This window comes from Scyliorhinus canicula, chromosome 5, assembly GCF_902713615.1.
Source record: "Scyliorhinus canicula chromosome 5, sScyCan1.1, whole genome shotgun sequence".
NCBI lineage: Eukaryota > Metazoa > Chordata > Chondrichthyes > Carcharhiniformes > Scyliorhinidae > Scyliorhinus > Scyliorhinus canicula.
This window is the reverse complement of record NC_052150.1, coordinates 203,258,910-203,285,191: the sequence shown is the minus strand read 5'-3', so window position 1 is coordinate 203,285,191 and position 26,282 is coordinate 203,258,910. Positions and strand designations below refer to the sequence as shown.

At 44.5% G+C, this 26,282-nt stretch overlaps 1 protein-coding gene across 1 annotated transcript in view; it reads right to left on the bottom strand.

Annotated features, from left to right (window-relative positions):
* Positions 1 to 26,282, bottom strand: part of LOC119966526 (receptor-type tyrosine-protein phosphatase N2-like) — a 983,927-nt gene that overhangs the window by 470,283 nt on the left and 487,362 nt on the right. The window lies entirely within an intron of this gene.

The following is a 26,282-nucleotide window of genomic DNA, read 5'->3' as shown; positions in this document are numbered from 1 at the left end:
TGAATATAGAATTCAAAAGGGCCAGGCCAGGATGTTTCAGATGGCAGGGTGTCTTTTCCCGCCACCCGAGGAGTCGTTGGCCAACCCATCCCCTCCCATGTTGCCTGCCCCGCAGCCGTTGCGCATGCTCTCGTCCCCTGCAGTGGCAGGAGCTGCAGTGTACAGCTCTGGAATCGCAAGAACGTTCCATAGCCTGTGCGCTCGAGTTCAGGGCTAGGTACATTTTGGGGATCCTGGCGCGCAGAGAATAGGTGAGGCTTGGGGTGGGGGGTGACGGAAACAGTTGGGATGTCAGTGGAAAGATCTGGGTTGGGAATGGGGGGAGGGAGCCCTCACGGGGGTCAAACCTTTTGAGAGTGACGGCTGATGTTAAAAGGAGGTACTTCCACCCCCACTTCCCGCCCAAGGTCTGAAGAAGGTTAAACTTCAGACTTACCCCTGCCCCCGAACTCCTCCCGGCAGCCTGCAAATTGAGGCTGGATAGGAAACCACCCTTACGTAGTCAATAATTGGCCACTTAAGGGCCTCAGTTGAGGAAGGGCAAGGAGGCCCGCCTGAACCTCGCCCAGCCGAGCATCAAATTGCAGAGGGTGCAGCGGGCGGGAGCTCAGCATGACAGCCCTCTGAAAGTTTTCACGGGGACCCCCACCCCGCTTGCACACTTGCTGGCAAGAGAATGTAAAATTCTGCCCCACTTCATTTTTTTTTTTTGAAAATGGTGCTTTTACGTTGTGGTTTGATGCAATCCAGGCCTCCAAAGGAGATAGTTTTTTAACCTAACCAGCCATTGGGTTAATGATGGGAGTGGGTGTAACACTGACTTTATATCCTCCATTGAAAGCAATAGAGGATAACGCTGGGTGTTTGTAAGCCAGTGTCAAACTGAATCCCGTGGCAAATTCGTTTTGAACTACGCCTCACTGCCAGTAGTTGCCAAAAATGGCTTCCCTATATCATTGTCCATGTTGCAATTTGAAAACCATTTTTCCCACACGTTCATTCATTTAAAGGGATGAAAAATGTCAGGGAATATACCTTGTAATTTCTTGATGTACATCCTTGGCAAGTGAGGCTCCTTGTCAGTGGCATGTGTGAGGAAAATGAACCCCATAAAAAAAAGGGCTGCATTTATATAGCACCCTTCACATCCTCTGGGTGTCCCAAAATGCTTCGCAACAAACCACGTACTTTTGACGTGTACTTACGATTGCAATTTTGGTAACGTGGCAGCCAATATTGTGCACAGCCAGGTCTCACAAACAGCAACAAGTCGGTGCAGAGTCTGCACGTTCTCTCCGTGTCTGCGTTGGTTTCCTCCGGGTGCCCCGATTTCCTTCCACAGTCCAAAGATGTGCAGGTTAGGTGGATTGACCATGCTAAATTACTAAGTGTCCAAAAAGCACTGGGTGGTGTTATTGGTTTAAGGGGATACGGTGGAGGAGTGGGCTTAAGTAGGGTGCTCTCTCCAAGAGCCAGTGCTGTCCTGCACTGTAAATTCTTTGATTATGATAATAATGTTGCTGGTTGAGGGATAAATATTGAACAAGACACTGGAAGAACTCTACTGTTCTTCGAATAGATTTATGGGATCTTTTAGGGCAGCACAATAGCACAGTGGTTAGCACAGTTGCTTCACAGCTCCAGGGTCCCAGGTTCAATTCCCGGCTTGGGTCACTGCCTGTGTGGAGTCTGCATGTTCTCCCACTGTCTGCATGGGTTTCCTCCGGTTTCCTCCAACAGTCCAAATATCTGCAGGTTAGCTGGATTGGCCACATTAAATTGGCCTTAGCCAAGGTGGGGTTACTGGTTTACGGGGATAGGGAGGTGTGGGCTGAAGTGGGGTGCTCTTTCCAAGAGCCGGTGGTGACTCGATGGGTCGAATGGCCTCCTTCTGCACTGTAAATTCTATGATAACATCCAGCTGAGTGCTCAGAAGGGGGCCTCATTTTAATATCTTGATCGTCAGTCTAGCTTAAATGTTGATGTCTTTGGGAAGAGCTTGAATGCACGGACTCCTGATTCAGAGCCAAAAGAGCTTCTCACCAAACTGTGGCTGACACTGTCTGCTGTAGCCTCTTAAACATGATGGACAGGTCCAGAGATACTTACAGGGGAAGGCTGAGGGGTGACCTATTAAAATAAGTAAAGATTTTGGCGATGTGGAAACAAATGTTTCCATTTGTGGGGAAGAGCACAATTAGAGGGCCACCATTATAAAATAGTCACCAAGACATCCAATAGGGAATTCAGAACCTTGTGTTGCCCTTTTATGTATTTTCATCTACTTAATGATCTGCTCGCAGAAAAATACTTTTCACTGTACCTCGGTACACGTGACAATAAACAAATCCAATTCAGAACAAATGTCTTTAACGATAGCGTGATGAGAAAGTGGACCTCGCTAATACAGGGAGTGATTGAAGCAAATATTATCAATGTATTTAAGGAGAAGCTGGATAAGCATAAAGGGGGAAGGGAGTAGATTGTGACGATGGTAGCTTTAGATGAGGAAGATGGGAGTAGACACGACTGGAGCATAAATGGCAACATGAACTTGTTGGGCCAAATGGCCTGTTTCTGTGTTGTATATCCTAACTACTCCTTCAAAAGGGTGATGGCAACTACAGACTTCCATTAGCTTGGTCTATGAATATGCTTAGCAAAGTACTACTGAGGCTTGGCGTTGTATCACATCTAATCCTATGTAAAAATGAACTATCCAGTCTGGCCATAGCAATTTACACAGTAGGGGAACATCACTCTGAGAACATGGTCGCTTGACAATATAACAAGGGCCTCAAAAGCTTTTCACTTCTGAATCCTTTGCTAATCTTCAATGGAGCTGTCAATAAATTTGCTAAGCTTATCAGCTGGATAGGTGATGCTTACTCCAACACGTATTAGTCATTCAAATAATGGGTAGAATCGGGTTCATATCAAGGTGGCACATCTCAAGGTCTCAATCATACCTACGCAATTTAGCCCGGAATGAGGTTAGTAACTATTAGATTCTGAAATACTTCTACCCAGCCCCTCACAGCTCAGCATGCCACAAGGTTTTCTTTACAAAAGTTGCCGGCGCAGTATTCATATCGGCTGATTGCTCAAATCAAGTACAACAAGCTCTCTATTCTCATTGGTAAATATCAAATAGATTGCCATCCTTATGCTACCTTTGAAGTCTCCTGACTCTAATTGACAAGAAACTGTGGCACCTTTTGAAGGTAGAACAATTTGTACTGAGGTTAGTGTAAAATGAAGCTTTCAAAGCAAGATAATTGATTTCAACTCCAGCAAAGCAACTTTCAATCCCCCAACCTATTTATCTCCTTTGTACGGAGGTGTTACCATGGTGATGGATGTTTCTGCAGTGTCTTTGCAGGCAATATTACGCAAAGCAAAATAGAAGTCTTTGCTCAGTGGTTAACAAACACCATGTGGTACAGAACTCGCAGTTTCGCAAGGTTTCATATTTCATGGATTTGTTTATTGTCACGTGTACCAAGGTACAGTGAAAAGTGATTTTAGTTCTACGGTAGGAACTGTGACATCAGCACATTTCCACACCAGCATCTGAACCTCCATGTGATTTTTTTGAGCAGTTCATTAGTGGTCAGGGCACTTGCTCACCTGCCAATTAAAGGACGGTGGGCAGGCTCCCAAGACTGAAGGGTTGATAGGAGGTCCTCCAGCTTGATAGAGTAGTGACCCTTCTGCCAGAAGTGGGAGTTGCCAATGTGTGCAAGAAAGAGGAGGCTGCTCCACCTTCAGGCCTGAAGACTTTTTGACAAGGTGAACATCAAACTGGACACAGCTGGCAGGACGCTAGTGTGAAAAGGCGGAAAGGATTTCCCCACAGGGTGGCCTGGCTAACTTGCAATTGCGGCCTGTGGTGATTGTCCCTTTAAAGGGCAACACAGAAGAGTATAGGTCACATGGTCTGTGAGACCACATGGTCTGTGAGACCAATGGGGACCATGGGAATCATACATGGTGAGCGAGCCCCTGGGCAAAGAGACATTTTGGGAGCATGTTACAGCTGGAGCCTATGATTTTCTTATTAATAAATACATTTTGTGTTCGAATGAAGGGCTCGATCTAATGGAAATGAAGCAGAGACCAGTGTCAAACTTGTTTAGCCTGGTATTTCCAGGCACCCGCAGTGCCGAGAAAGACCTACTTTCCAATGACACTCTTTTATTTGGGGGCCTTCGCGGGGAATGTCCTGCCGAGGTTGCACTTTTTTCTGCAATGAGGAACTCCGCTCGCCAGTGCAGGAAGAGGTCAGGCCGCCATTTTTAAACTCAATCCGGACCCTCATAACTCACCTATAATACGGCCCCCACAACCCCATCTCATAAGGGCAGGGCACCCCCGGACCCCATCCCCAATGCATAGGAGTCGCAGAGCGCACAAAATTGAGCCACCCACCAGTTAGGAAAGGACAGGCGTCAACCGCACCAAAACTGCCGAAGCAGCCATGAAGCGGGAAACAATTTCAGCAAACAAACCAAAAACGTACAGAATAGGCAATCAGTCAGTAATGCTTAAAGTGGATCGTTACCAATGTGGGGTAACCACACTTCTGAATCAAGTCAGTTTAAGGAGGCCGAATGTTTTTATTGTCACAAAAGAGGCAATTTGATAAAGCAGTGCAGAGCTAAGTCAAGATTGACGGGTAGTCGATTAGGCAAGATGTTACAAGTATATAATGTGGAAGAGCCCAGCACCAGGGATTCTGGTATTCACTCCCTGTTTAATCTAAGAACAGGCAACATCGGCCCTATTGCTGTAATGCTCTAGGTAAATGGGAAACCTCTTTGGATGGAGGTAGATGCAGGGGAATCAACTACTGTGATGGATGAGTACCTGAGAGGGAGTCCAACCATTGAACTTGAAGAGCACTTCTGCCAAATTGAAGACTTATACAGGAGGAGCAAAAAAAATAAAAGGCATCACATTGGCACCTGTAAACTACAGACAACAGTCAACCCAGCTCCCCAGTGATAATAATGGCGGAGGAAGGACTAAGGCTTCTCAGCCGCGAATGGCTGAAAGAAATCAAGTTGAATTGGGCCGAGATTTTTCCAAGTGCGAGATTTTTGAAGTGTGGGAACGGGGACTGTCTGAACTGATAACAAAGTACAAGAGTGTCTTCTGCGGTGAATTAGGCAAACCCAAGGGGCTACGCATTAAGGTTTATGGGGATCCGGTGGTGACTTTGCGATTCTTTAGGGTAAAACCGATGCCATCCCCCTTGAGAGAATGTAGGTACGGAGTTAAATAGGTTGGAAGAACGAGGCATTATCCAGCCAATCAGTCCTTGGAATGGGCAGCACCTATGGTCCTCATATTGAAGCCGGGCAAGATCATCTCCATTTGCGGCAATTATAAGCCAACAGTTAATCAGGCTGCCAAGCTGGATAAATATCCAATTGCAAGAATTGAAGACAAGGATGCAAAACTGGAAGCAGGTCAATCTTACACAAAGCCGGATACGAGTCACACATACCAGCAACTCAATTAGATGTCACGTCCCAGGGATATAGGTCACAATAAACACACAATAGGCCTATTCCAGTCCACATGCCTGCCTCGTGCAAGTCTTCAGTATGTGGAATATTTCAAAGGACAGTGGAAAGTCTGCCACAGGAGCTACCACAGGTTGTAATCTACCTTGATGGTGTCCTTATAACTGGATTGACAGAGAACAGGCATCTAGAAAACTTAGAGGATGTGTGAAAGAGATTTCAGGTGGCTGGAAAAGATAAATGCACTTTTTAAGCCACCGAGGGAGGTACCTGGGGCACTGTGTAGATGCGCAAGGATTACATCCCGTGGAAAACAAGTTCAAAATGATAACAGAGGTGCCTGCCCCACAAACGCAATGGAACTCAAATTGTTTTGGGAGAGGATGATAATTATTATGGATTTTTTCATGAAACTTTATCGACAATATTGGCTCCCTTGCATATTTTCCAAGAGAAACGCCATTGTTGGTCTTGGAAGGATCCCCAACAGGAAGCTTTCAACAGAGTAAAGCAATTGCTGTATTTCTCAAACCGGTTAATACACACTTTGACCCATCTAAAGAACTGATATCTCGATGCCTCTCCACATGGTGTTGGTGCGGTATTGTGCCATGAGATGGACGCAGGCCGATAGGGTATCTGTGTAGAACCCTCCCAGAGGCTGAAGGCTCCTCACAAATCGAGAAGGAAGGACTATCAATAGTTTTTGGCATCAAGAAATTCCACCAGTACTTACATGGTTGGCACTTTACCATCGTTTCTGACCACAAACCGCTCTTGGGTCTCTTCAAAGGAGGACAAGGATATCCTGCCGATCGCCTCGGCAATAATTCAATGATGAGCATTAATTCTGTCTGTCTATGAAGATACTTTCAAGCAAAGACCTGGAACAGACATAGCAAATGCAGACGTCCTTGGCTGCCCATCCTTGCAAGAAAATATCACCTGAACTCCAGTACCACAAGAAATCATCATGGCATCCTTCAGAACTATAGTGGTGCCTAATTGGCTACCTGCCATTTGTGAGTAGGTAGCCAATTCCACCCCCCTCCGAACTGGCATGAGCTAAAACAGTCCAGAGGTGGGAACACATTGAAAAACTGGCCACCAAACGTTTGATAGCCTTTGCATTTAAATATTCACCTTTGTTATATAAAGCAAACAATCTCAGAAGGGGAAGAGGGCCCTGTGCCATCCAGGAGCCACAACTTGCCCTGGTTTTGAGCTACTCTCTGCAGCTCCCAGCAATACCAATTATTTTCTTCATCCCACCAAAAGCCATCTGAGTTCATAAATTTTTTTGGATAAAATATGCCACAGAAAGAAGCAACTCCTACTAATCTTTTTTTTAATATAACTCTCAACTTTGAATTTCTAAGATCTTAAGTGCATTTGTAAAAAAATGTCCCGAGACACTAAATTAATTTGAAGACTTCCGTTCCCAACCTAAAGACTATGATGTGATGACAATATATTCTCTCAGGTGTCTTCCATTATCAAAAAGTCACGACATCCCCCTCACCCGAAGGCATTCACTCTGGTGTTTTAAAAAAAAATAAAACTGAAGAATTAATTGTTTTGGTAAGAGTTGAAAGGGACGGCACAAATTCTGATGCCTGGCTTTATGGCAATTGAAACACTTCTAAGTTGACAAAAGGTGAATAATCATTAGCTTAGGCCACAGTAGCCACGTCAATGAAGGTGTCCTGAACATTCACTGGGGACCAGTGCAGCAATCTGCCATGATATAATGGAAAGGAGGAGGGAGGGCATAATTCTGGAATTTCATCCGCAAGGTGGATAGTCAAGAGTCGGGAAGAATCTTGACTCAAAGTTACTGCAAGGACACAATTTCCACCGTGGGACCTCAGGGGCTGGGGTTGGCAGGAGTCTGTTCAGCTGGCCTGGGAGTTGCAGTGGCTGGCTGTTTAAAAGTCATCACAGTTCAAATAAGAACAGAAAATTCTTCCAGCCCTCACCTCTCACATCCCTTCACCCTGCAAACACTCATGCCCCCTCACGTCCTCCAATCCCCTCATGCCAGGTATGCTCCAATGGTCCCCCATGCCAAGGTATTCACCCCCACAAACAAATTATTAGCTCTTATGGCACCCATGCCACAATGTCCTTGGTCCCTATGGTCCCTCATGCTCCATGCCAAGATATGTCCCCATCCAGCACTAGAGCACCTCAGTAGAATGTGTTAAAATAGCTTTTAATAATCATTCATTCGTAACTTAGAAAAACTTGGAAAAAACTCCTAGCAGTTCAATAAAAGTGTCAAATCACCCAGAACCTGTGAAGTTTCAATAGCTGAAACTGTAAGCACTTGAAAATCGCTTTGTCTTCTTGTGTAAACATTTTGAAATTGACAGAATAGAGCACAGATTCAGAGCTATCAATTAAGTAATGTTTTCCCTGGGGCTTAGATGTTTTTGCATTCTAATGGATGATGAAAATCCATTAGCCTGTTGAAATAGAGTCGAGGTTTACTGAATATGCACTAAATTAGCCTGAATGTATGTGTGATGATTCCTGGCTTGGGTCACTGTCTGTGTGGAGTCTACACATTCTCCCCGTGTCTGCATGGGTTTCCTCTGGGTGCTCCGGTTTCCTCCCACAGTCCAAAGATTTGCGGGTCAGGTGGATTGACCGTGCTAAATTGCCCTTTGTGTCCAAAAAAAAGGTTAAGTGGGGTTACTGGGTTGCGGGGATAGGGTGGAGACATGGGCTTGAGTTGGGTGCTCTTTCGAAGGGCCAGTGCAGACTCGATGGGCTGAATGGCCTCCTTCTGCACTGTAAATTCTATGATTCTATGATTCTATGACATGATATGACCAGCATGAAGGATTCAGCATACGCACCACATGCCTATTCTAGCACCCTTCTAAGTTTGGGGCACCTCACAAGCTACACTGGAGATAGCCAGAAGTATAGTGTCTACCATTTTTGAGAAGTTCCAGCCATGGTCTACAAAAATTGAAGTCTCAGTCTGAATCTGAATCATGAATTATTGATGGGTACTCCAAATCATAAAGCTGAGGTCAATTGAGGAAGACCATTTGGTCCATTTTGGAAATTGTGCATTGATGTGCTTCTCAGTCTCTCAATCTTTTGTACATAATGACTGGCATAGCAAACATGATCAAGCCTGAGTCACACAGCCATACATTTTACAAAGCTTTTTCAGGGTCCTCTGCCTTATTCATTCATCAATCAATGTTGCTCATTTTATGAAATGATGACAGGTTAAATGCTCATGCCAACAACTTGATTCACAGGAGCATTTATCAAACAAGCTTTGGCACAGAGCCATGTGAGGTCAGGAAACAGTTATCAACAAGGAACTTTTTGAGGTGGGTTGGAAAGCAAAGAGAGATAGAGAGCAAAAAGATTTTCTGAGGGCTTTTCAGAGCGGAGAGCCTAGGCAGCTGAAGGCACAATGGTGAAGTAGAATGATGAAAAACTGGGGTGCACAAGATTTGGAATTGGAAGAATGCAGAACTCCTGGAGTGATTGGGAGTGGGGACTGAAGGAAAATGCAGAAGTAAGGCAGGCAAGGGCTTAGAAAGATTTGGGAAACACGTGACAACTTTAAAATCAAGACCCATATCTTATAAGGAACATTTTTATGATTGTCCTTAAAATTAGTATCATACACTTGGGGCAGCACAGTAGCACTGTGGTTAGCACTGCTACTTCACAGCGCCAACGACTCAGGTTCAATTCCAACCTTGGGTGACTGTCTGTGCAGAGTCTTGTAGCCGCCTGGGATGGCCACTTTCAGAATACAAAATGGACGCTCACAGGAGAATGTAGGGCAATGTGGACAATACTAAACAACAAACAGGCACAGAGTCTGAATGTATATTTGGGAAGCAGTTACCAGACGGAATCAAAACTCTGGGTCGATTAGAATATTGATGGCCAATCCCCGAGGAACAAAGGACTAACACTCAGGTAGTTGATACTGTCGCAGACATCCCGGCGCCGGTACCCCAACTGAAAGACACAAATAAAGCAAGGCCAACGGCCACCTAAGACACGCCCAGCCAACAGGGCGCCCACCTCTTTATTGGTTTAGATCAATAACAATGATCGAGAAGCTGCCCAATTAATTGGGACCAAGTTTAAGGCCCTCCTAAAAGCGAGCGAAGCCCCTCCAAGTATAAGAAGGAACCCCCACGAGAGATTCGCTCTCTTGGGTTTGGCTCTCAGGCAGAGAGACCCATCCACCAGCATCACCAGAAGCAAGTAAGTTCAAGGTCAACGCTCGCTCCCAGACGGACGACCTTAGCTGGACTCCTGTATCTCTTCGAATCCAACAGCCTCAGATCTGAACAACGGCCATTGCTCCTCTGACTAAGTGGGCACCCAAAGTTAAGTATAGGCGTTAGCGTTAGAGATAGTTTAGTTTGTAGTACTGTTGCGCACGAGTAGATCTTACTGTGTGTGTAAAAAAATAGTATTGACTTTGAACTAACTAACTGGTGTATTGGCTCTTTGATCGGTATTCGGTTTGAACCTTGCGGCAGTATCAAGAGATACCTGGCAACTCTAAAAGTATACACATAATTAGGATTAAGAAAGGGAACCATATTGATTGCTATATTTAAAGCAAGTAAATAGAGCAACAGTCTGCACGTTCTCCCCGTGTCTGCGTGGTTTCCTCCGAGTGCTTTGCTTTCCTCCCACAGTCTAAAGAAGTGCAGGTTAGGTGGATTGGCCATGATCAATTGCCCTTAGTGTCCAAAGATGTGCTGGTTAGGTGGAGTTATGGGGATCGGACTCGGAAGTGGGTCTATCAGGTGCTCTTTCAAAGGGTTGGTGCAGATTTGATGGGCTGAAGGAATTCTATTGTTCTTTTACAAAAAAAATGACCATATCCCATTCCCATTTGGTTTTCATAGCATTAGTGCAAAAGATGTACACTATCATTTAACTCCATTATCATAGAACATTTGTAACTGCAATCATGCATGCAGTGGCCCACTGTATCACGGATACTTGATATTATTGCACCTTTTGGCAAATGGGTGGGATTCTCCGTCCTGCCAGCCCCATTTTCCTGCGTGGCGTGCCCTCATCGGCAGTGGGATTCTCCGTTCCCGCAGCCTGCCAATGGGAAATGTGCAGGTGCGGCTGCACTGCCGGCGGGACAGAGGATCCCACTAATTGCAGTTCATTCGCCAAATGTTGTACTTCTATGCATCCAAAACAGTCTCATTACAGTGTCTTCTGGTTTAGCACACTGGGCTAAATCGCTGGCTTTTAAAGCAGACCAAGGCAGGCCAGCAGTACAGTTCAATTCCCGCACCAGCCTACCTGAACAGGCGCCGGAATGTGGCGACTAGGGGCTTTTCACAGTAACTTCATTGAAGCCTACTCGTGACAATAAGCGATTTTCATTTCATTAAAAAGTGTTCAAAAGATTAATCAGCATACAACAATCCCAATTTGGATTTAGGCATGATGGTGGGAACGGGTTATTCCACAAATTCCGTTTGTAACTCTGCACGTTGGAGGGTTTGTTAAAAACAAATCTGCACGAGATTTCAATGAGACAAGCAATGAGTCAGTGAACAAAAGGAAATTATCTAAAGAATTGTTAAATACTGCTGGGTCGAGTGAAAGGTTATTGGCTCACTGGATCCACTTTTCCAGTAAACTAGGTCTAATCATGAAGCAGTGAGACGGAAATATCGAAAACAAGCCACTTCACAAATACAATACCGTGACATTCTGCCACAGCAGGCAATGCAAAACTACAGTAATATCCTCAAACGTTTCACTAAACAGGCCATTTTACAAGTTGGATTCATTATTTTGTCCTTGTAGTTTCAGTAAAAGAAACGGTAAGAACACTACATGTCAAACTACAGAGTGTGCCTCCTTTTCAAGGTGATGTTTTTGTTCCATTAAGGAACTTGTATGTTTCCCTTGCGTTGAAGTGTTGCCTCAGGACAATGGATTTTTAACCCTCTGATCTAAAAGACACTTTACCTCACACATATCACACTACCTTCCATTTATTATGGAAATAAACAAAGGCTGAGACCTGACAATCAATACAAACAGATTAAGTCGTTTGGTGTCAAGACGAAGTTTTCATTTGCAGCATCTGTATGACATGGTTTTCCTGCACACTTTTGTTCAAGTTTTAGTATAGATCCCATGCTTCACGGTGGTGAGCGGGGAGAGGGGGTGAGAGGCGTGGAGTGACCAGCGTGGAACTGATCTGACTTCGAAGTGAAGTGAGTCTCTGTTCTACCTCCTGGCGACAGTTAAGTACATGCGCAGCCATGAACACAAGTCAAGATGTTTTGCACCATGTAGGGATGGAACATATTTACGACGTTACAGAATTAGTGTGATGTGCAAAAGTGGTCCGTCAATAGGCTGGGAGACATTCTTAAACTTTCTCCTCAGATTCTGCTGGGTTAGTTTATATACTGTGTAAATCAGGGTCACGATCAAACACAATGTGACACCGAGCCACATAAAGAGAGATTATAACAATGAAAGAACAGCAAGTAATTAGCAAAGCTAGAATGTTATTGTTTATTGTGAGGGGAACTGAATACCAATGAAGGGAGCCAAAAGGAGAAAATGCTGGAAATCTCAGCAGCAACTTGGGAGAGGATCTACCAGGTGGTGTTTGCAAGTATCTGCTGCCCTTGTCCTTCTAGATGGTAATGGTCGCTAGTTTGGAAGGTGCCGTCTAAACAATCTTGGTGAGTTTCTGCAGTGCATCTCGTGGATGGTACATACCCTGCTGCGCGTCCATGGTGAATGCTTGTAAAAGTTTGTGGATGGGGTGGCAATCAAGTGGGCTGCTTTCTCCGAGATGGTGTCTAGCTTCGAGTGTTGTTGGAGCTGCACTCATCCAGGGAAGTGGTGGGTATTCCATCACACTCCTGCCTTGTGCCTTGTAGATGGTGCGTAAGCCTTGGTGAGTTAGGGGATGACTCACCACATGAGTCCAAACCTCTGACCTGCTCTTGTAGCCGCAGTATTTATTTGGCTAATCCAGTTCAGTTTCTGGTCAATGGTAACCCCCAGGGTGTTGATAGTAATGTCAATGGGAGATGATTAGATTCTCTCTTATTGGAGATGGACATTGTGTGGCAAGAACGTTACTTGCCACTTGTCAGCCCAAGCTGGATATTGTCCAGGTCTTGCTACATTTGAACATGGATTGCTTCAGTATCTGAGGAGTCATAATGATACTGAACATGGTGCAGTCATCAGTAAATGCAGTTATCAGCGAATGTCCCCACTTCTAGGGCTGGATTCACCGATTCTGAGGCTACATCCCTATGCCAGCTTGGGAACGGTGGCATTTTACAACAGAACAAATGGCGTAAAACGGCCACCGAACCACCGTTTGGCTGGGGACGAGCATGCGGCAGCGTAGCACCCAGCCAGCAGTGGCTGCATCGTGCTACATGGCAGAGGCCACTCATGGACCCGGCCCTCGAAATTGTACCCCACTTTGGCCAGCTCGAGTGCCCCGGACCACTCCCCACACAATGCCCTCAGCCCCTGATAAAGTCCCTCCCCGTCCCCAGATCGGCCCTATCCCGACTCTGGTGGCACTGGACTAAGTCTGCAGCTGCCACACCGAGTTCCCAACTGATGAGACCACATGCGACTGACGCTGTCGGGAACTCAGCCAGTCAGGGTCGGAGCATTGTGGATCGAGCCTCAGGCAATGTCCTGAGGCCGTCGATACGGCGCGCGGCATACTCTGAGCTGTTTTGGAGGGAATGGAGCATCGCGAAAGCGGCGCCACCCCCCGGTTCGGTTGGGAACATTGATCAATTCTCCGGCCAATCATCAAATGTGATTTTGACGTCGGCGACCAGAGAATCCAGCCCCGATCTTATGATGGACGGAAGGTCATTGATGAAAGTAACTGAAGATGGTTGGGGCTAAGATACTATCCTGAGGAAGACCTGATCTGCGATGATTGACCTCCAACAACCACAGACATCCTCCTTTGTGCCAGGCATGACTCCAACCAATGGAGAGTTTTCCCCAATTCCCATTGACTACAGTTTTGCGAGGGCTCCTTGACGCCATACTCGGTCAAATGCTGCCTGATGTCAAAGGCAGTTACTCTCACCTCACCTCATAACACTTATTAGAATCCACCATTGATTGAATGACCTGGTCATATTCCCAGGAGCTCTGGGAATTCCCACTCTGATTGACGATCAATTCAAAGAGGATTTGACTTCATGCAAGACCTGTTAATTGCCAACAGTCAGCTTTCTGCGCTCACAAAAGAGCAAACAGACTGAATTCCCAGTTAGAGTTTTCTCCCTACTCAGGGACTGAGCTGGGGCTCTGTGCATTAGCTTCAATTTTTCTACCCCCATAACACTATGGTTGGTCAGTTGTTTAGTAAATTCAAGTCAGAGATTGACTGATTTTAGGATAAAGATAATATGAGAATCAGGAAAAACAAGGAATAGTGTGGGAAAGCAGAATTGAGGCAGAAGATCCATCTTTTTTGAATGGTGAAGCTGATTCAAAGGGCCGAATGGTCACTCCTGCTCCTAATTCTTATGTTCGTAACGTCTAGGTTTGCTCCACCCAATTGTTCTTTTTTCACTCCAGGCTCTTCATTCTTAAGGGAAGACAAATCTTACACCCTTCTTTACTTCAACTTTTCTGAACGCCTTTTAGATTTGGTAACCGGACAGCCATTTTCTGGGCGTGCAGCAACAGCTTCCAATAGGTTAACAGGAGAAAGTAACGTTCGGACATCATGGGCGGAATTCTCCCATGACCTCATCAGTGGGGTCAATGGTGGGCGGCTTAAAGTTCGGTTTCACACCAATATGACATTATAGCGGGATCTTCTGATGCTGCTCGCCATGATAGATCGGGAATCCTACTGGAGGCTGGCATGAAACCAATTTACATTTCCCTACTTGGATCCACATGACGACTTTGCTGTTCTTTGTCTTGCTAATTTTAGGATGGTTGGCGTAGTGTTCACAAAGGCCACAAATAGCTTTTAAATTAAACAAAGCTACAAATGTATTAACACTACTTAATTGGATTCAACACTTACTCCTATATAATGCACAGTTGATAAACATATAATCTACACTTAACTATTACTAATCTCTACACTGTTACATTTTATGATCTTGTCTCACTCAAACTATCTATCCTTCAGTCTGTTCTCTAGCATTCTCCTCAACCTCTCTCCCACAAGGCTTAGCATTGATGCCTTATATAGTTGTACATCTAGCTCCCTCAAGTGGTTGATTTAGACATTACATTAACCCTTACAGTTCTGATAATGTCACAATGACTTGACCGTAACCTTCTACCCACACTCGATTCTCCATGACACCAGCAGAAAAATAAGCCGATCCAGAACATGTCTGATTATTATCAAGCAGGAAAATGTGGAATTAATCCACAGACAGAAAATCCGACAAGCAGCAATAAGATAAATGGCCAGCTAATTTTGTTTTCAGTGCTGTTGACTGTGGGCGGATTGTTGGTTCATACACTTCCATTCTTTAAATAGCTTCATAGGGCCTTGAAAATCTGCCTAGGCTACTGGAATAAGCAGTTTTCTCATTTTAACATTTCCTAGGATGGTTGGCAATGCAGTACTCTTCTCAGCATTGCCTAAAGCCACAGTCAATTTGGTATGCTCAAGGCTTGGAGTGAATCCAGGCCTTCTCAATAAGCCAACAACTAAACCAAGCTGATATAAAAAAAACAGATGCAAACAATCGGCATGCAACCCCAGTTGTGCTCAAAGATCAAGAAGAGTTTTGGTAATATTAATTAGGAACTGTTTCCAATGGCAGGAGGGTCAATGAACAGAAGCCACACAGAGTTAATGATAATTGGCAAAACAACCAGAGACGACATAAGGAACCTTTTAAAAACAAATCGCAGTGAGTTGCTGTGATCTGGAATACACTGCCTGAAAGGGTATTGAAAGCAAAAATTATTATTGAATCTGCTTCCACAAGGCAATCAGATATTGCAAAGTTTCAAAAGGGAATTGGTAAATGTTTGAAATGAAAAATAAATTCCAGATCTATGGGAAAAGAGTAGAGTAGAACAAATTGGATGGTTCTTCCAAAGAACCAAAAAGTAAATAATGGGTCAAATGACCTCCTTCTATAGTGTACCATTCTAGGATTCTGTTGGTGTATCATTCTACGGTTCGATGTTGTATCATTTTATGATTCAGTGCATCAGTTTACGATTCTATGGTATATCATTCTATGGTTCCTATGCTGTATCATTGTGGTGTGGTTCTATGTTGTATCATTGTGTGGTTCTATAGTGTATAATTCTATGATTCCATGGTGCATCATTCTATGATTCCATGGTGCATCATTCTGAGGAATTGAACAAACGAATGTGATATAAAATAGGATTATTAGTTAGAATAATGTAGATGATAGAGCCGGTCTGATGGTAGTGAGTTCACAGACAAAGAACAAAGAAATTCAGCAAAGCATGGCCAGGAAGGGGGGAGGGGAGCCTCTGCACGAGGCTCCCCTCCCCCCTTCCTGGCCATGCTTTGCTGAATTTCTTTGTGGTGGTGAAAAGGATGCTGGGTAACAAGAGGCCCAAAGTTGAGGAATGCGAAGTGAGCCAATCAGGATATATGACCAGGTCAGGAGGTGTATAGGATGACCTATGGGAATCTTGTATGTGAAACTTGATGCCATTTGAATGATATGTGCAGAGATCTCTTTGTCTTGGACCTCACTCGGTTCTGGGAGATTCAGGAGACTGCATGTGTTCTGAATCTCTGCAGAGCGGGTCAGCCTTGCAAGTTGTTTAAAAATAAATAATACTATACCTACAGATCCCTCTCAAGTTTTATTGAGGCCAGACTGATGGGTAAAGAACTTAATGTCAATTCTATGAGTCCATGGTGCATCATTCTGTGATTCCATGGTGCATCATTTTATGATTCCATGGTGTATCATTTTATGATTCTATGGTGCATCATTCTATGATTCTATGGTGCATCATTCTATGATTCTATGGTGTATCATTCTATGATTCTATGGTGCATCATTCTATGATTCTATGGTGCATCATTCTATGATTCTATGGTGCATCATTCTATGATTCCATGGTGCATCATTCTATGATTCTATGGTGTATCATTCTATGATTCCATGGTGCATCATTTTATGATTGTATGGTGCATCATTCTATGACTCTATGGTGCATCATTTTATCATTCATTGGTGCATCATTCTATGATTCCATGATGCATCATTTATGATTCCATGGTGCTCGGTCAAAACTCAGATGAAATGTAAAAATAACTAGCAAACTATAACACTGTAGTGGAGAGAACTAATGGTAAGCAGTTCAAAAGAAAGGAGATAACTGGTGCATACATGGAACGTTTACACTCAAAAAAACTCCAGAAATAAATCATTAATGCAAAAACATAATTCAATTATCATCTGAAAATGATATATATATATATATAAATGAATGAATATGAAAGAAGCATATTTGGTGTGAAAATATCATTGGTTCAAAGCCGTCACTGTGGAAAAGCAAATCAATGCAAACCGATTAAGTTGTAGAGCATGATGTCGTCTCTGCAGCAGGAAACTGAGGAAAGGCAGGTCACTTACAAGAATGAGGCCGCAGGCAGTGTCTTGTAATCAGCTGCTTTCCTCACTTCACTGCTGGAATTCCAGGCACAGTCCATTATTACATTTCAATCACAAGCTGCTCTCGTTATTTTCATTCACGATACCCGGAGCCAGGAGTCCAAGAGCCAGCTCCTGGGGGTTTGTGCCATTAAGCTGGCAGACCTGGAAGACCCAGATCCCACTGGGCTACACAAAATGTATTTAACAATGTCAAAATGGATTTAACAACATCCGCAGCAGAAGCCAGCTTCCAGGCAGTGGACTTTCAGTTTGTGAAATAAAAGAACAGTATAAAAGCCACAACTTTCCCCACCCATTGTTTGAGCCTCTTCCTTCATTTTCTGCTCCTGTGGGGGGGCTGTTGCCCACACACTATGCCACTTAAGTGTTGGACTCTCCACTTGCACTAACAAATGAAAGCAGGCAACCGGTTAAAGGAAACAAAATGTGTTAAAGAATCTCTAGAACAGGGCACAATATTCCAGCAGTTCCTGCTGCCCACTGTTTCACCGTGCCTGATTATTCTCAATCCATTTGGGGTCATTGATTGTTGTGCCAAACACGTAAGCCAAGTTTCTTTTCAGTTGCTAATAATATTGTTTTCATTATTTTTCTTCTGGTGGCACTATTAGCTGCAGCCGTGTTTCCACATTACAAACATGATGAAGAAAAGAAACTTGCATTTATGTAGTGTCTATCATAGCCACTGGATGCTCCATAACGATTTATAGCTCAAGAAGTATCCTTGAAGTACACTCACTGACTAGATCCCAAATCAACTCAATGACATAATGATCATTTGTTTTTATGTTGATGGGGGTTAAATATTGACCCAGACTCCGGGGTTAACTCCCCTTGTCTCTTCTGAGCTAATAGTGTGGTGGGATCTTTCTTGTCCACCTGAGGGAAGATATGGGGCCTTGATTTAAAGTCCTGTCCAAAATAATTGCTCCTCCAACAGTGCAGCATTCCCTCAGTACAAATCATGTGCCTAAATCTCTGGAGGTTACCATTGATCATAAACTGAACTGAGCTAGCCATATTAAGATGTGGCCACCAGGGCAGGTATAAGGCTTGTGTTAGGAGCCAGGGCTTAGAAACTCCAAAGTGTATTATGAAGTTCACATGACCTATAACCTTTACGTTGAATTTGGCTGGCATTTGAGTGGCACTTAAAAGTGCCTAGCTTCTGACTCTGAGAAAACAGTGTTACCACCGAGCCAGGGCCGACACATGTTGGTTACCTTGGGTTCAGCAAGGGTGGCACAGTGGTTAGCACTGCTGCCTCAGGGCACCCCGGTTCCATCCCGGCTCTGGGTCGTGGCCACTGTCCATGTGGAGTTTTGCACATTCTCCCCGTGTCTGCGTGGGTCTCATCCCCACAACCAAAAAGACGTGCAGGGGACGTGGATTGGCCATGGTAAATTGCCCTTTAATTGGAAAAAAAATTGGATACTCTGAATTTATTTTTTTTTTAAACTTGGGTTCAGTAAACTTCCACTGAAAGTGATAAAATATGCCATAGTCCAAACTAACTGGAAAGGTACAATATTCCTTTTAAAGTGAAGGTTCTGGTATAAAATCCCAGTGTTATGTCCCATTGGTTGATGTGTGGGAAGAGGTGGTCCTCGTGAATCCATAAAGACTAACGCCTCGATTTGCAAAGTACTTGTTTCAGTGATCCTTCCTGAAACAAATCTAGTCACGTTGACAGTTTTACCTCGTCCTTTCTTATCTCAGCTCCCAGTTCATTATCGGCAAAATGTCATCGGGCACATATTCTATTTTACATATACCACTTGTCTGTTGTGTTACAGCTGGCAGATTGAAATTGTATCTTAACCTCCATCTGCCCTTGAAAGCACAAACAATATGAAGCATCACTTTTTAAAAAATGAAAAAAGGAAATGGTGCACATTATGCATCAAAGAATACATTCCGGCTGGTAAAGCATTACATGATATGTCGTGACATCAGCAGTGTGTTTGCGTGTGTTAGGCAGTTCTCCATCTTTGATTGTATGAGCAACATATCTGGATAAACCTTCATTTGTGTTTTACAAGAATCCAGAGTGCGGGCACCTGCAAACTTTTTCTCTTTTCGTTAACAAAGAAATGTTAACAGTGCAGAAGCAGAGCTCATCCTGCCATTGACTGCCATTTTGAGTTTCATACTGATGTACACAGGGCATGTATGTTACGGTAAAGCATAGGCACCGAGAAAGAATAAATTCAGGATGCTTCCTTTCTGAGAAATATGTCTAACTTTAATATATCATATTCAAAATGAAAGCCATTCTCATCTGACCTTCTATCGCAAAATTACTTGAGAATTACCATGACCTTCCTTGCCCACTATTCTCACCGGCGAGATCGCATTTCCTGATTTTCCCTGCCCTTCGCCGGCGAATTTCACACCCAAAAAGGGAGTGAACCTCAATTTAAAACTTCAAAGTTTAAAGAGTTTAAGTATTGTTAGCGGCTTCCTGCTATATGATTTCCCCTCACTGGATCTTCACACCTCACCGACATTACGTGACTTTAGGGAGCCTTTTAGGGGGTGCGGTTGGCAGAGGCATGTATCCAGGCACTGCCATGTTGGCACTGCCAACCTGTACCGTGGCAGACTCTAGTGAGAGACCCATGCGCGGGTGGGTTGGGGGCGGTTTCGGCGATGTGTGTGTGTGGGGGCAGCCCCCAAGACCTCCGTGATGTGTGTTGGGGCTCATTTAGATGCACCGCTGGTCAGGTGTCCTTTAAAGATGGCTCCCTTTGGAGTTGCTTCCTGGCTCTTTGATGCCCTGTCCCGTCGGAGTGACTGCGTAAACCACGCCCACTCAGATTCTTTTGGCAAAGAGTCTCAAGGTTCCATGAAAAAACTGGCCTGTGGAACTTTCATGTGACATCTTGATGAATAGCTTTTGAAAATCCAAATATACCAAATCCTCTGGTTCCCCTTCATCTACCGCGCTAGTTCGCCTTCCTCCTTCAGGTAATATTCCCCAAGAGGATGTTAGCAACCATGGATTTCCATTTGCTTGGTCCGCGATTATGCTTGGCCAAGTACTGCAGTGGTTTACCGTTGCCTTCTGCAGTACAGGTCACCAGGATACTCTCTCACTCTTATAGCATGCTGACAGTCGGGGAGATGACAGCATTGGTAGAAGTGACCACCGCATAGTCCTGTGGAGGTTAAAAGTGGGGATATTTGCCATATTCAGCACCATTCCTGACTCCTCAGATAATCAAGCAGTCAATATCCAAAATAACAAAACCTGGACAATATCCAGGCTTGGGCTGACAAGTGGCAAGTTACATTTGTGCCACAAAGCGCCAGGCAATGACCATCTCCTACAAGAGAGGATGCAACCATCACCCCTTGGCATTCAATGGCAGTTTGCCACACACAAAGTGCTTTCAGTTTCCTGGAACAGCTTTAAAATGAAAACAGGGAAACAATGCTTCTCTTCTGCAGTCCAAAGCAACAAACCAATACTGAAACCCAAACACTAAACCCCTTCTCACCCGACAGCCACAGCCCAGCTCCACCCTCAAATGACATTGCTGAAGACGTGCTACAAGTCATGTGGTAAGACCAAATCTTTCTTAAAGGGCACTCACATGACACGAGGAATCCTACAGCAAGTAACTCACCTCCTGACCCCCCCCAAAGGCTGCCCACTATCTACAAGACACAAGTCAGGAGTGTAATAGAACACTCTCCACTTACCTGGATGAGTGCAGCTCCAACAACACTCGAGAAGTTCGACACCATCCAGGACAAAGCAGTCTGCTTGATTGTTTCCCTTTCCACAAACATTCAAACCCTCCACCAGTGACGAACAGTGGCAGCCGTGTGTACCATCTGCAAGATGCACTGCAATATCTCACCAAGGTTCCTTCGACAACACCTTCCAAATCCACGACCACTACCATCTAGAGGCACAAGAGCAGCAGATACCTGGGAACCCCACCATCTGGAGGTTCCCCTCCAAGTCACACTTAGAATATCATGAAATCCCTACAGTGCAGAAGGTGACCATTCATCCATTGAGTCTGCACCGCCCCTTGGAAAGAGTGCCCTACTTAAGCCCATTCCTCAACCCTATCCCTGTAATCCAGTAACCCTACTTAACCTTTTGGACATAAAGGGGCAATTTATCATGGCCAAACCACCTGACCTGTATATCTTTGGACATTGGTTGGAAACCGGAGCACCCAGAGGAAACTCATGCAGACACAGGGAGAAAGTGCAAACTCCCCACAGACTGTCCCCAGAGGCCAGAATTAAACCCGGGTCCCTGAAGCTGTGAGGCAGCTGTGATAACTACTGTGCCACCATGCCGCCCACCCTGGCTTGGAAATATATTGCTGTTTCTCCATTGTCACTGGGGCAACATTCTGGAACTCCCTCCCTAACAGCACAATGGGCGTGCCTACACCTCAAGGACTGCAGCAGTTCAAAGAAGGCAACACACCACAACCTTTTGAAGGGCAACTAGGGATGGGAAATAAATGCTGGCCTAACCAGCGACGCCCATATCCTGTAAATGAATTTTTTTAAAGTCCTGTCTTAGTATTGAAGATACCTTCCATAATGTTGTGTGGCACTCACCGTGCTAAATGGGCTAGATTTCAAACAGATTTAGCAACTCAGAACTGATCATTCTCAGGCACTGTGGGACATCAGCAGCAGAATTGCATTCAGCCACAATCGGTAACCTCATGGCCCAGTATATCTCCCAATCAAGCCAGCCACCAAGCCAGGGGATCAAAACTGGTTCAATGAAGAGTGCAGGTAGGTATGCCAGGAGCAAAACCAGGCATACATAAAAATGAGGTGCCATTCTGGTGAAGCTACAACACAAGATTACTTGTTTGCCAAATAGCAGAAGCAGCTCGCAATAGGCAAAGCTAAATGATCCCACAACCAATAGATCAGATCTATGTTCTGCAGTCCTGAGTGGCGATGGACAATTAAACAACTAACTGGAGAAGGCTCCACAAATATACTCATCCTCAGGATAGGGGAGTCCAACACATCAGCGCAAAATACAAGGCGGAAACCTTTGCAACCATGTTCAGCCAAGCTGTTCCATTAGAGCTATAACACTGGCAACTACCCGGCAATGTGGAAAATTGCACAGGTATATTCTGCTCACAAAACATAGGACAAATCCACTTCCAGGCAATTACTACCCCTTTAGTCTACTCTTGATCATAATAATAATAATACATCATAATAATACATAATAATAGTTTATTGTCACAAGTATGAAGTTACTGTGAAAAGCCGCTGGTCGCCACATAACCGCGCCTGTTCAGGTAAGCTGGTATGGGAATTGAACCCACGCTACTGGAATTGTTTTGCATTACAAACCAGCTGTCTAGCTCACTGAGCTAAACCATCAGCAATGTGATAGAAGATGTCATCGACAGCGCTTTCAAACAGCAACAGTCTGCTCAATGATGCACAGTTTGGGTTCCGTCAAGGCCTCACAGATCCAGATCTCATTACAGCCTTGGTCGAATCTTGGACAAAAGAGCTGAACTCAAGAGAGAGAGTGTGACTGTCCTGTTTTTTCAATCAGACATTAAACCGAGGCCCCGTTCTAACTTACCAAGTGGATACAAATATTTTTTGGTAAAGGACAATTCTATTTGTCCCTGAACCAACATTACTAAAGATTTGATCAATAATAAATCTGTGGCATCCTTTCCTACAATCGGACAGTCATTATGATTCAAAAGTAACTATTAGAATCATAGAATCCCTGCAGTGCAGAAGCAGAAGGAGGCCCATTGAGTCTGCACTGATCCTCCAAAAGAGCTCTCTATCCAGGTCCACTCCCCCACCTGATCCACGTAATGCAATAACCTAACCTGCACATCCCTGGACACGAAGGGGCAATTTATCATGGCCACGCCACCTAACCTGCACATCTTTGGACTGTGGGAGGAAACTGGAGCACCCGGAGGAAACCCACACAGACAAGGGGAGAAAGTGCAAACTCCACACGTCACCCAAGGCCAGAATCAAGCACAGATCCCTGGTGCTGTGAGGCAACAGTGCCAACCACTGTGCCCCAGTGCCATATTGTATAGGCTATATAGCACATGGAGACATTCTGAGGTGGCCAAGGGGGTCACAAATGCAAGACTTACTGAGTTAATGTTAATGGAAGGGAGTGCCCATGATCTCCTAATAGGATTTGGTGGTGACCGGGGCTCCATAGCAGAAAATTAGCCCATGGGTATGGTGAAACTCCTGCTAAAGTGCATTGTTATGTTAAACGAGAAGGGATCTACTGAAAAACACTGCTACCATTTCTTCTTCTCCAACAATTAGGGATTACTCAGAAAAAATAGAAAGAGCAATACTTCGTTGAAAGTGTACTTATCTGATCCATCTTGCATTGCAACGTAAAATCAGTCTCAAAAACTTTTAAAAATGATTTTCTGGATGTAGATGTCACGCACTGGCAAGGTTCAGATTATTTGCTCATCTCCCAACTGAACGGCTTGATAGGACATTTCAGCGGCCATCACAAACCAACCACTTGGGGATTGAGTCACAAATAGGCCAGGCCAAGTAGAGACTGCAGATACCTGTTCCCCAAAGCACACTTTGCAACAATTTGATGGTTACACAGTCACTATTACTGACAATAGCTTTTTATTCCAGATTAATTTTACTAACCAGTTTCAAATTTCCCAGCTGGCATGGTGGGGTTTGAACTCATAGAACCATAGAATTCCAGTGCAGAAGGAGGCACGAACCTCTGAAAGGACGCCTTACTCAGACGCACTCCTCCACCCTATCCCCATAACCTATACATTCCTGGACACTAAGGGGCAATTTATCATGGCCAATCCACCTAACTTGCACATCTTTGGACTGTGGGAGGAAACTGGAGCACCCGGAAGAAACCCACGCAGACAAGGGGAAAACTTGCAGACTCCTCACAGTCACCCAAGGCTGGAATCGAATCCCTGGCGCTGTAAAGCATCAGTGCTAACCACTGTCCCAGCGCTGGCGGATTTTGCTGGATCATTAGTCCAGGTCTCTGGATTACTAATCCAGTAACATAACCACTATGCTACCATTCCCATTAAATGTTTCCATCCCCATCTAATCGCTCAATGTTCAAATACAAAAAACATGTCCCTCCATTATTCCCCTACAAGCTCATGGGGTTCCATCTGTCTCCTAATTCCCAATTTCTCTCTTATTAGTTTCATCTTGGTGCTAACTCGCACCATGGATGTTGGCTCTTTACCCTGGCTTCTCAGTTGAAGTTTTTTAAAAAATTACAAATATTTGTAAAGGTCTGATCCATTTGAAATTTAAAATAAATCTTTCAATATGTGCATGTTGTGTTTTTTTTAGATCTCCTGTTATTCAAAAGGCATAAATACTCTGTTTATGACAAAACACTTGTGAAGAAACATCTGGCAGCTGCTAAATCTTGAAGAAGAGTGTTGGGACAGCATAAGGTGATGTGAAACTGCACGAATAAGCAGATGTTCCTAGCAGCAATATCTGGGAGCTTGGAGAGATAACCGATGAAAGCAGTGAATGTAGAATGAGTAACTTTTATTTCAATCCAGTAGACACACAGCTATGGAAATGATCCAACGGCAAGAAAACTACTAAAGAGTTCAGAATTATTTATAAAAGTGGTGACTGACTGAAACACGACAGGTAATTATGAGCTGAACATCATGGGGCTGAAACTGATCTTCAACCATAATGCGACACCAGCGACAGCGAATCAGTGACCTGTTTCAAACATTGCCCAAGTATCTTCTTGATTGGAAGTTACAGGAGATGGGCAGCAATGATCTTGGCTCATGGGAGGGAATATAGAAAGCCGTGGAGATCAAACACTGCTTCAATAATAGAAAGCGAGGGAGAATTGCAAATGGTTGTTATCCCAGTTAGAAGCTATCATAAGCAGCCCAAGGGTAGGTGCTGGAACAGATACATGTCAAAATATACAGAAATTATTTAAATAACCGACACAGGTTAGTGTGGAGTTGTACAAGGCATTGTCCAGGCAGTTATTAATTAATCAGTGGGATAAAGTGCAAAATAATGAATGTTGGGGTAAAGAACATTCACGTCACTGCAAGGTGAGTTATTCCAGACTTTGATGGTGGATGAATATTAATTCTCAAGTTATCTCATCTTCTCCCTTATTTGTTTCATCTTGGTGTTATCGCGCACCACGGATGTTGGCACTTTACCTTGGCTTCCCAGTTAAAGATTTTTTTTAAATTACAAATATTTGTAAAGGTCTGATCCAGTGGATCACACTGAAATTTAAAATAAATCTTTCAATGTATGTGCTGTGTTTTTAGGTCTCCTATTATTCAAAATGTATAAATCTGACTAAATGATGCATTTCCGAAACAAAGGAATGGGGAACTGCGTGCAAATTTGGCAAAGTGCTTTTGCTCCAAGGGATTATTGAGCAAAAAAATCAGACAGTCACCTGGCAGAGCAGAATTATTTCAAAAGTGAGTTAAACATATTTCTGATAGGCAAAGGAGACTGAGTCAGTAGATAGAACAAAATGAAGAAGGCGAATTGAGAAACAGGGGGCTGGATTCTCTGTTTTGGTGACTAAGTCCCCACGCCAGCATGAAAACTGTGGTCTTTTACACCAGGAAAACTGGCGAAAAACAGCTACCGATTCCCTGTTTTGCTGGGGGCTAGCAGCCAGGCAGCATAGAGCTCGCATCTCCAGCTGCCAATACGGCCCTGAGCATTCCCGGTTCCGTGGCCGCGTATGCGCATGGCGGCCTGCAGCGGCTGCGCCTTGCTCCATGACGGACTCAGCCCGCGGACCCGTACCACAAAAGTAGTGCCCCCCTTTGGCCGCTCACACACCCCGACCACCCACCCACAATGTCTCCAGCTCCGAATGGGTCCGCAGCCGCCACGCGAGGTTCACGAACGGTGTGAGCACACGTAACCCACGCCATCGGGAACTCGGCTGGTTGGGACGAAGCATCGCAGGGCGGGCCTCAGGCAATGGCTTGAGGCTCTGGATACTTGGCGCGGCGTACTC